Source organism: Chelonia mydas, chromosome 23, assembly GCF_015237465.2.
Source record: "Chelonia mydas isolate rCheMyd1 chromosome 23, rCheMyd1.pri.v2, whole genome shotgun sequence".
NCBI lineage: Eukaryota > Metazoa > Chordata > Testudines > Cheloniidae > Chelonia > Chelonia mydas.
Window position 1 is genome coordinate 10230439 of NC_051263.2, and position 11048 is coordinate 10241486.

Consider the following 11048-nt stretch of genomic DNA (forward strand, 5'->3'; position numbering starts at 1 on the left):
AAAAGCAGTCTGATAATGCAACAAAAATCTAAAATGTTTAATAAGCTTAATATAACTTTCATCATGTGTTAAAACTGTTACAGCATTTTTAAAAGGTGCATTTTTATTCCACTCCAAAACACAGCCTTGTTTTTTTCCGGTGAACAGGAGGTTTAAAGTCATGGCACTGTTTCCTTAGGTCCTGTCTACGCTGGCAAGTTGCAGCGCGGTAAAGCAGCTTTCTGCGCTGCAACTGGTGAGGTGTACGCACGGCCATGCCACTCAGGGCGCGGAAACAGGGCAGTTGCAGAGCTTTAAAAAAAGCACTGCACAGTTTAAAAAACTTTCTGCACCGGGGCTACAGGGCTGCGGTGCCAGTGTAGACACCGAGGTCGATTACGGCGCTGCGATTGGCCTCCGGGAGGTGTCCCACAATGCCTGCTCTCGCCTCTCTGGTCATCGGTTTGAACTCTACTGCCCGGCCCTCAGGTGACCATCCATCATCCCCACTCCGTAAACTCCTTTGGCATTTTGAAAGTCCCCTTCCTGTTTGCTCGGTGATGCGTGCAGCGCATCTTTCCAGGTGGCCAGGCCTGCTCCACGCACCAGGCGATCCCCCTGCTTGGAGCTATGCCGAGCTGCTGGACCTCATCAGCATTTGGGGAGAGGAGGCTGTGCAGTCCCAGCTGCACTCCGGACGTAGCAATTATGATACCTCCTGTGATGTTATTGAGTTGAACTGGGACCATATAGATCATTGTTGCAACCAAGGTCCTGTAGTGGCACCAAATCTTGTATAAAGGGGGGTCAAATAAGGTGTCTAAGGCAAGGTTATGGTTTGCTGGTTCTGACTGTGCTTTCTATATGCTTGTGTCATTTTTGTATTTTAAGTTATAAGTATTGACTCTATACTGTCTGTGGTTCAAACTTGTACTATGCTTCTGGGTGACACCCCAGACAAGTTCAAAAGGAGGACTTGTGGCCCTTAGAGACTAACAAATTTATTTGAGCATAAGCTTTCGTGAGCTACAGCTCACTTCATCGGATGCAATGCCTAGCCTGCTTGATGGCCGATTAAGGACCATCAGCTACACAGTTGACCCATTGAGAGAAGGCAGAGAAGCCTTGGGACTCAGCACGGTGTGCAGGGACCTGCCTATGGACAGAACTCTGAGGTTTTTCCAGGCCACGTGATGGACAGCTTGTCTTGGGACAAAGAAAGAAAGACCACATGGCAAGAGAATATAAAAAGCTGCTGCAGCTCCTCCATCTTGTCTTCAGTCCTGCTTCATCCCTCTGGAGGGACTTTGCTACACTGAAGCTTTGAACGAAGAACTGAAAGATGCATCCCAGCTGAGGATGTTCTCCAGAGACTTGATTTGAACCTGCAGTTTATTCTGTCACTGCCGCAAGCCTGAACCAAGAACTTGGCCATGACTGTATGTCATTGATTCCATTTCACCAATTCTAGCTCTCATCTATAGCTTTTTCCTTTTATGAACAAACCTTTAGATTTTAGATTCTAAAGGATTGGCAACAGCGTGATTTGGGACACGATCTGATTTGTATATTGACCTGGGTCTTGGGCTTGGTCCTTTCGGATCAAGAGAGCCTTTTTTCTTTTCCTGGGGTATTGGTTTTCATAACCATTTGTCCCCATAACAATTGGTGATACTGGGAAACTGGAGCGTCTAAGGGAATTGCTTGTGTGACTTGTGGTGAGCCAGTGGGGTGAGACCAAAGTCTGCTCTGTTTGGCTGGTTTGGTTTGCCTTAGAGGTGGAAAAGCCCCAGCCTTCGGCTGTAACTGCCCTGCTTGAAGCAGTTTGTCCTGAACTGGCACTCTCAGTTGGGTCCCACCAGAACCAGCATCATTACACCTACGGACAGATTTCACGATGCATGACAGAAAGGGGCGATGACCGGGACACACGGCAGTTTAGGATCAAAGTGAAGGAGCTGCGGAACGCCGACCACAGGGCGCGGGAGGCAAACCGCCACTCCGGTGCTGCGCCTATGAGCTGCCGGTTCTCCAAAGAGCTGGACATGATACTCCGCGGCGACCCCACCTCCACTGCTAACACCACTGTGGATACTTGGGTGGCTCGCATGTCAGTTGAGAGTGGACCGAGCCAGGAAGAGGAAATCTTGGACGAGGATGTGGAGGGGGACCCAGAGGCAGAAGATGACTCGGAGGTCAGAGATGCATGCGGCCAGGAGCTCTTTTCTACCCCGGATGTTGGCGAAGCGCAAAGAGGAGAGGAGGCCCCTGGTAAGTGGATTTGATTTTGGGACTCGCTGAAGTGGGTTGTTGGGGGCAGGAGGGTTGCAGAAAGCAGGCTTGTCTCCCACCGCATGCCACCCTGCCGGAAGCAGAGGGGCGGGACAGGAAGCGGAACTATAAAAGGCCGCCCCTCCAGCTGAGTTGGGAGAGAGCTGCTGGAGGAGCAGGACGTCTCTTCCCTGCTCCCCTGATGGAGAGCGCTATCCTGACAGAGAGCCAGAGGGGCTGCCGGAGCTGCCAGACGCCGGGGACTCCAAGGAGCTGGTGGGGCTGCCACTAGCCGTCTACCCCAGCGAAGCGAACAACAACCCTGGAACCCATGTACACACGGAATGGGTGTGTAGGAAGGAGCCCAGGGCAGCCGAATCGGGTTCAGCTGTGTTACTGACTACAAGCCGGCCAGCGTGTTGTGATCGGATTTTCCCCACTGACCCAGTGGCAGACCACTCCGCTGCTGTTTAGGGCCCTGGGAGGGGACGCAGTGGAGCGGGAAGGCCTGGGTTCCCCTACCACCACCACGCCACCGTCAGGAGTAGCAGCCTCCCCACTTGGTTGTCAGGAGGCCTGATTGGTCTGGCACCCGCCTGAATCAGGACGCCAGACGGTTGTGCTGACTCTCCCACCAGAGAGCTAACCTCCCCCAGGCTGCGACGGCTCCGCCGGACTGTAGGCCAGAGCCCCCCTACTTGATTGCTGCCCCACCCTGATCAAGGGCCAGGTAAATGGACCTTCTGCTGCTCTGCCTGCCTGACTGTAGGCCAGAGCCCCTACTCGACTGCAGCCCTGCCCTGAATGAGGGCCCTGGGCAAACAGACTCTCTACTGTTGGTCGGCCTGACTGCAGGCCTGAACCATTAACACTGGGCTAATTTTCCCCTGAACCAAGGTACCCCGGAAGTATCGTAGCAAGGGGCATGGTCTCCCACCCTGATGGACAGGGAGGGAGCCGCCAACCCCTTACAGCCTTTCTTTCTACTCGTTCATACTTTTTCTCTAAATATGTCAAAACACAAGAATGTAACCTTCCCCCGGCCAAACACAGAAAACAATACAAAAGAAATGTTCAAAAGGGCCGACGGCGCCAAATACGTACACGACCGGAAACGGGGACGGAGGGCGGGACGTAAACCCTACACAGGGCGCGGAAACCTGTCAGAAAGTACACGGTGATGAAAGCTCTCGAGCAGTTAACTAGTCACGTGCAATCCCCCCTGTACATAGCAATCCCCCCTGTACATAGCAATCCTCTGTTTCTTTTTGATGTATTGTTCTGCTTTTATCTGATATATTAAATAACTGTATTTACAGTGATACATTGAGGTATAAATGATCTACACGCCTTGTCCTGTACAGAGCACACAGACGGCTCCCCTGGATCCCACAACCCACACAGGGAGAAAGCTGTCGCTAGCGTCGGCATCTCCAAAATCGTATCAGGGCAAGAAAAGGCACCTGCTATTTCCCACCCTTGTACAGTGTAGACACGGGGTGAGGGCGAGACTCAGTGACCCCGGTTAGTCCTGCTCCATCTCTGCCGTCTGGGTTTCCATCGACAGCTTTTCACACTCGAAACGCAGGGCGGGGTGAGGTTCGCCCATCAGCCAAAGAACCTTAATGTAAAGCAGCGCGCTCCGGCCAGTGCCCGTGGCAGATCCCCCATTCGAAGGGTGTGATCATTTCCGCCCTGAGACGGACGAGACCTCGTGTCCTGGTGTGAGGGGGCGCTGTGCTCTGTACCCCACATATCCCCCCTCTCCCTGCCCCCCAGCCTGGTGTTAGGGGATATTGTGCTCCGGATCCTACATATTCCCCCAGCTTCCAGGCCCCCTGGCCGGCGTTAGGGAGTGCTGTGCTCTGTACCCTACACCCCCCATCTCTCAGCCCCCCGCCAGGTGTTAGAGGGCGCTGTGCTCTGTATCATATGCATTTCCCAGCCCTCCTGCCCGGCCTTAGGGGGTGCTGTGCTCTGTACCCTACACATCCCCAGCCCCCAGCCTGGTGTTAGGCAGTTTCTAGTGTCTGTGAACTTACTGCATGTACCGGAGTCTATCAGCGCATGCTGGGTGCCACACGCTGTGGGTATAGACAGGGTCCGATGCTGGAACCTAACCTGAAGGTGGGATTGGCCACTGTCCTGGTGGTTAGGAATGGGGATGTTCACCTGGCAGTATGCAGGTGCGAAGGACTTGAGAGGGAGGGGGCAGACGTGCCCTTTTGATGGTGGTCCCTGAGCACACGGGGAGAGCAGGGGGCAAACGTCTGTTGGCAAATGTTCCTTGGCAAACGTCTGCGACTCACGGGCCCTGGGTGCACACACCCCTACAGGGGAACGTGTACAGGCCCAGCCCAGCCTGAAGAACACCAGCTCCTGTGTAAGCGAAGTCACCGTTTTTTTCACAAGAGCGGGAAACTGACGTTGGATAAGCCAGGAACTCCTGATGGGCACTTTCGTCCCTCCGGGAGACCAACCCATCTAGCACAGAGAACGGGGGGACATAAAGGCAGAGCTGAAGCTAGATTCATGCTCTCCAGGATGCTGGGGTGCCCTCATGCTTGAGCTGAAGACGGCCTGGGGGTTCCCAGCATTGCCCTCCTGCCGTTTCTCTCTGGGAGCCCTCGCCCTGCACCCTGGCCTGTGTGTTCTCAGGAGGCTGCGTGCTGCCAGGTGCACATCCCCAGTGCGGAGTCCCGGGATTAATGCCAGGGGACGGGGACTGGGAAGGAAATGTACTGCCATGCCAAGACTGGGAACGGGCTGGTGATAATGCCCTGGGGTGCCTGGCATATCAGTAACTAGGGAGAGCAGGTCCCTGCTAACTAGAGAGAGCAGGTCCCTGCTCTGCAGGGGAGGTTGAGAGCCTAAATACGGCAACACCCATGTGCTCAGCCACTGGCATGATGGGGCCAGGTAAGTGCCCAGACCAGGAGGTAGCTGGTGGCCAACATGGGCCATGTGGGGGTGCTGAAAGGCAAATGGGAACAAGCATGAGAGGTGAGGGAGTTGAAGAGTCTGTGGGAAACCCCCCTCTCTTGTGAAATCAAACACCCCCAGACAGTGCGGGTCTCTCGCAGGCCTGGGGGTGCTGATCCAGGCTTTGCGTGCTACCCGGAGCTCTGCTCCTGGCTCATCCCAGGAAGCTGGGAGTGTGAGTGGTGGAGCTGCCGGCTCTTGGAACCTCCCTTCCCAGCAGGGGATTGTCTCTGGGGGAAGCCCACCCCAGGAGCTGGCATTTGTTGGCCTCTTCCACAGAGCGCTGGAGTCTCAGCCACTCCAGATCGGGGGGAGGGGCCAGCTGTGAATTGGGAGCCAGATCCGGGTTTAGATGTGAATCCGCCGGCGCTGCAGAGCGTTCGGATGTGGGGAGCCAGCTCCCGCCTGCGCCAGATCACAAAGTGCCACTTCAGCCGGGCCCTCCACAGCTGGGTGCTGCTCCTCCTCCCTGCTGGCCAGCCGGCCGCAGCTCCTCAGCACCTGCCCGCTCAGCCCCACCTCAGCGCTCCTGCCTCCCAATGTCCTCCCTGGTGCTGCGCCTGGCCCCCTGCACCTGGCCTGTCAGTGCCCAGCGGGGCCGGAGCCAAGCGCCCCCTGGAGCCATGTGTCAGGCCCTGAGTCCCTCCTGTGCCGGGCTCCCGCCAATCCACAAGCCAGGAACAGGCCCGTGACTCCCGGAGCAAGTATTTCAGTCTCACAGCAGCAGCTCAGTCTGCTCAACACGACTCCAGGGCCAGGAACTCGCTCCTGCCTGACATTGGCAACAGTCTTAGGCTGCTCCAGCCCTGCTCCTCGTCCTGCTCCAGCCCTGCTCTCGCTCCAGCCTCGCTCCACCCACGCCCCGGCCTCCTGAGTCCAGCTCCAACCACGAGGCCTGACCACCTCCAGCACCTTCGCTGACACCAGCACTTCCAGAGGGAATGGCACTGAGGTTGCCGGGGGAACAGGCATTCTCCGGCTGCCCGGAGCCATTGTTCCATTCACCAGGACAGTCCGATGCCAGGCCAGTCCCCCTGAGCTCTGGAGAGGACTAGAGGTGTCTTCGGACACCTGCCGTGCAGCTGCTGGAGAGTCAGCAGGAGACACTGGGTGAGGAATGGAGCCCCCCAGGGCAGGGGCCATTCAGGAGACCCAGCGTGGGGGGAATCAGGCCTGGGATTCTCTGCAGCGGCTGCTCCCACACAGCCTTGGAGAGAGGAGCTGCGAAACCCCCACAAAGCGCCGTCCTGGCACAGAGCTCTGTAGCACTGGGACTCCGTACGCATGAGCCGCAATCCAGCAGGGCCTTGGGCCAGCCCCACCCTCTCCCATTGCCCCGCTCTGGGAGGCCAGGGCACAGTTCACAATTTAGCACAGACCAGCTGCAAGGATCCTGGCGGGCCCTGGTATGGTTGGAGCAGCATCTTCAATGTTCGGGAAAAGCGAGATCTGTGCAATAGGCAACGTAGCTCCATCTGGGCACCAGCCAGCTCCTGTGCCCCAGAGAGCTCCCACAGCTCCCACTGAACCAGGGACGAAGGGGGCAGGAGGTTGAATGAGAAGGTGCCATCCTGGGACCCAGGAGACCCATGTTCATTTCCCAGCTCTGCCACAGATGCTCTGTTTGGCTTCGAGCAAGTCCCTTATTCTCTCTCTGCAGCGGTTCCCTGTCTGTACAGTGGGGGTAGCAGCCAGGCCCTGCCCTGCAGGGGGCAGTTAGAATAAATGCAATCGAGGTTGGGCAGTGCTCAAATGCCAGGGGAATGAGGGCCAGGATGGTGCCTAAGACAGACCGAAAGCAAGGGGGAGCTACAGAGCCGGTGGTGAGAGGGTTTGGCCTTTGACAATCTGCTCTGAGTGCCAGGGCTGCCAGACCCCAGACAGCCACTGGCATTGCCAGACCTCCCTGATCTACGGTGCTGCTGCTCTCCCTGCTTCTAGGAGTCACTGCCTCCCTCTGGGCTGACACCCCCGCAGCAATCATCTCCTGGGGCTGCTGTGGCACTGAGCGTTAGCAAGGCCTGAGACTCAGTTGGGCGTGTGGGGGGGGGGGCAGGGGGAGGCTGCTATTAAAGCAGCTTCTGCACTGTTGCAGCGGTGGGAGAGGAAGTAGAGACGGGACCGTTTTACACCCCATGGCCAAAGCACCGGCAGCTTGGGACCGTTGGGTTCCATCACCAGCCCTGGAAGGGGAGTACGTGTGATGAAGCGGGACTGTTCTTAATGTTTCCTCTGAATATTGTGGGGGTGCCTCAGTTTCCCCTAGGCAGTTCTTAAGTATCTAGATGGTGGGATAAGGGTGTATGATGATTGCAGAGCCCTAGAGGGCAGGAGTGTGCAGGGGTCTGGACACAGAGAATGGCCAACACCCTGTTTCCTGGCAAATGATGGCCTGGGCCCTTCCCCCCTGCAAGGTGAGAGCGAAAGGGTTGGAGAACAAAGGAATCCGGTGACCTCCTGGCCCGGGAAAGGGAGAAAGCCCAGAGGAGGGCGGGGGCTGGAGATAGTTTCACTTTGGGGCTGGCTGGGGACATTGAGTGAAGTGCAGACATGGTTCTCTGGCTCACTGCCGCCCAAAATGGATCCAGCTGAGGGGTCCTGTTCTCTGCACCTACAAGCTCTGTGTTAGATCATGTTCCTGTCGTCTAATAAACCTCTGTTTTACTGGCTGGCTGAGAGTCTGACTGCGAAGTTGTGGGGCAGGACCCTCTGGCTTCCCCAGGACTCCACCTGGGTGGACTCGCCGTGGGAAGCACACAGAGGGGCAGAGGATGCTGAATGCTCCGAGGTCAGACCCAGGAAGGTGGAAGTTGTGTGAGCTGTGTGTCCTGAAGACCGGCTGCTCACAGAAAGGAGACTTCCCCAGAGTCCTGACTGGCTTCGTCTGGAGCAGTTCCAGAGCATCGCCAGGGGGCCCCATGACAGTGGGGTCTAGTGGTTAGAACGGGGGGCTGGGAGCCAGGACTCCTGGGTTCTATCCCAGCCCTGGAAAAGGGATAGGAAACCCCTACCTGGATATGTCACCATATCACAAAACCCACCACCCCTGGCTCAGATTGACCGCCCCAGTGTGGATGCTGCCTTGGATTTGCATCACCAGGGTGCCATCTCGCCATTATTTTGCACCACTTGCATTTCATAGAATCACAGAATATCAGGGTTGGAAGAGACCTCAGGAGGTCATCTAGTCCAACCCCCTGCTCAAAGCAGGACCAACCCGAACTAAATCATCCCAGCCAGGGCGTTGTCAAGCCAGGTCTTAAAAACTTCTAAGGATGGAGATTCCACCACCTCCCTAGTTAACCCATTCCAGTGCTTCACCAACCTCCTAGTGAAAGAGTGTTTCCTAATATCCAACCTAGATCTCCCGCACTGCAACTTGAGACCATTGCTCCTTGTTCTGTCATCTGCCACCGCTGAGAACAGCCGAGCTCCATCCTCTTTGGAGCCCCCCTTCAGGTAGTTGAAGGCTGCTATCAAATCCCCCCTCATTTTTCTCTTCTGCAGACTAAATAACCCCAGTTCCCTCAGCCTCTCCTCGTGCGTCATGTGCCCCGTTTTCATTTTCAATCATTTTCATTGCCCTCTGCTGGACTCTCTCCAATTTGTCCACATCCCTTCTGTAGTGGGGGGATCAAAACTGGACGCAATACTCCAGATGTGGCCTCACCAGTGCCGAATAGAGGGGAATAATCTCTTCCCTCGATCTGCTGGCAACACTCCTACTAATGCAGCCCAATATGCCTTTGGCCTTCTTGGCAACAAGGGCACTCTGCTACTCATATCCAGCTTCTCGTCCACTGTAATCCCCAGGTCCTTTTCTGCAGAACTGCCGCTTAGCCAATCGGTCCCCAGCCTGTAGCAGTGCCTGGGATTCTTCCGTCCTAAGTACAGGACTCTGCACTTGTCCTTGTTGAACCTCATCAGATTTCTTTTGGCCCAATCCTCCAATTTGTCTAGGTCACTCTGGACCCTATCCCTACCCTCCAGTGTATCTACCTCTTCCCCCAGCTTAGTGTCATCTGTGAGTTTGCTGAAGGTGCAATTAATCCCATTATCCAGATCATTGATAAAGATGTTGAACAAAACCGGCCCCAGGACCGACCCCTGGGGCACTCCGCTTGATACCGGCTTCCAGCTAGACATCAAGCTGTTGATCACTACCCATTGAGCCCGACAATCTAGCCAGCTTTCTATCCACCTTATAGTCCATTCATCCAATCCATACTTTTTTAACTTGCTGGCAGTAATACTTTGGGAGACCGTATCAAAAGCTTTGCTAAAGTCAAGATGTATCACAACCACCACTTTCCCCATATCCACAGAGCTAGTTATCTCATCATAGAAGGCATGACTTGCCCTTGGTGAATCCACGTTGACTGGTCCTTATCACCTTCCTCTTCTCCAAGTGGTTCAAAATGGATCCCTTGTGAACCTGCTCCATGATTTTGCTGGGGACTGAAGTGAGGCTGACCAGTCTGTAATTCCCCGGGTTCTCTTTTTTCCCTTTTTTAAAGATGGGCACTATATTTGTCTTTTTCCAATCGTCCGGGACCTCCCCCGATCACCATGAGTTTTCAAAGATAATGGCCAATGTCTCTGCAATCACATCAGCCAAGTCCCTCAGCACCCTTGGATGCATTAGATCTGGACCCATGGGCTTGTGCACGTCCCGCTTTTCTAAATAGTCCTTAACCTGTTCTTTCACCACTGAGCACTGCTCACCTCCTCCCCATACTGTGTTGCCCAGTGCAGCAGTCTGGGAGCTGACCTTGTCTGTGAAGACTGAGGCAAATAAAGCATTGAGTACTTCACCTTCTTGCACATCATGTGTCACCAGGCTGCCTCCCACTTTCAGGAAGGGGCCCACACATTCCCTGACCTTCTTCTTGTTGCTAACATACCCGTAGAAACCCTTCTTCTTACCCTTCACATCCCTTGCTAGCTGCAACTCCAGTTGTGCCTTGGCCTTCCTGATTACACCCCTGCATACCCAAGCAATACTTTTATACTCCTCCCTAGTCATCTGTCCAAATTTCCACTGCTTGTAAGCTTCCTTTTGGAGTTTAAGCACCAGCGCGGGGGGGCAGCCCAAGCAGAAATCCCCTCCCCCCTGACACACATGAGAGAGGTGCTGGGGGCCGTGCTGGGGGCGATGACAATGGGGTCAGGCATCAGGGCACGTGGCTGTTGGGTGCGTTGCTGGATTCTGGAGAGACCTCCCCTTCTGCCACCAACCTGCCCCACTGGAGCCCAGCACAGCGCCCTCTGCTACCCATGTCTGCCACCATCTCTCTGCTCCACGAAGCTCCCACGACCTGCCTGGGGCAGCGACAGACCCTCTTGCTCCCCAGTTATAACACCTGGCCCTGAGCTAGCCCCTTTCTCCAGCAGATCCCAACGCCCTTCACAAAGGAAGTTGGCCTCACTATCCCCACTTTATAGATGGGGAAACTGAGGCACACAAGGGGGACGTGACTCAACCAAGGTCACTCCACAGGCCGGCCATGTCTGTATGCAAAAGCCTGAGGACTTTAACTGGACCGGTCTAGTTAAAACATTACAACACCCCCCCACCCCATCCATGGGGATGCCGTTATACCAGTACAAAGGTTTGTTGACTGGTAGAGGCCAAATTACTATCAGACCTCAGGCCAACTGGTGACCCAGACTCCCAAGATGCTTTGGGAATGCTGCTAAACTCTCACAGGCTGTGAAAAATGCCAGTTTGCTAAAATTTGTAGCCTAGCGCCCTGTTATTTGCGTTGCCACGCAACTGTGCGAGAAATGTACTAACCACAAACAAATGGAAATGT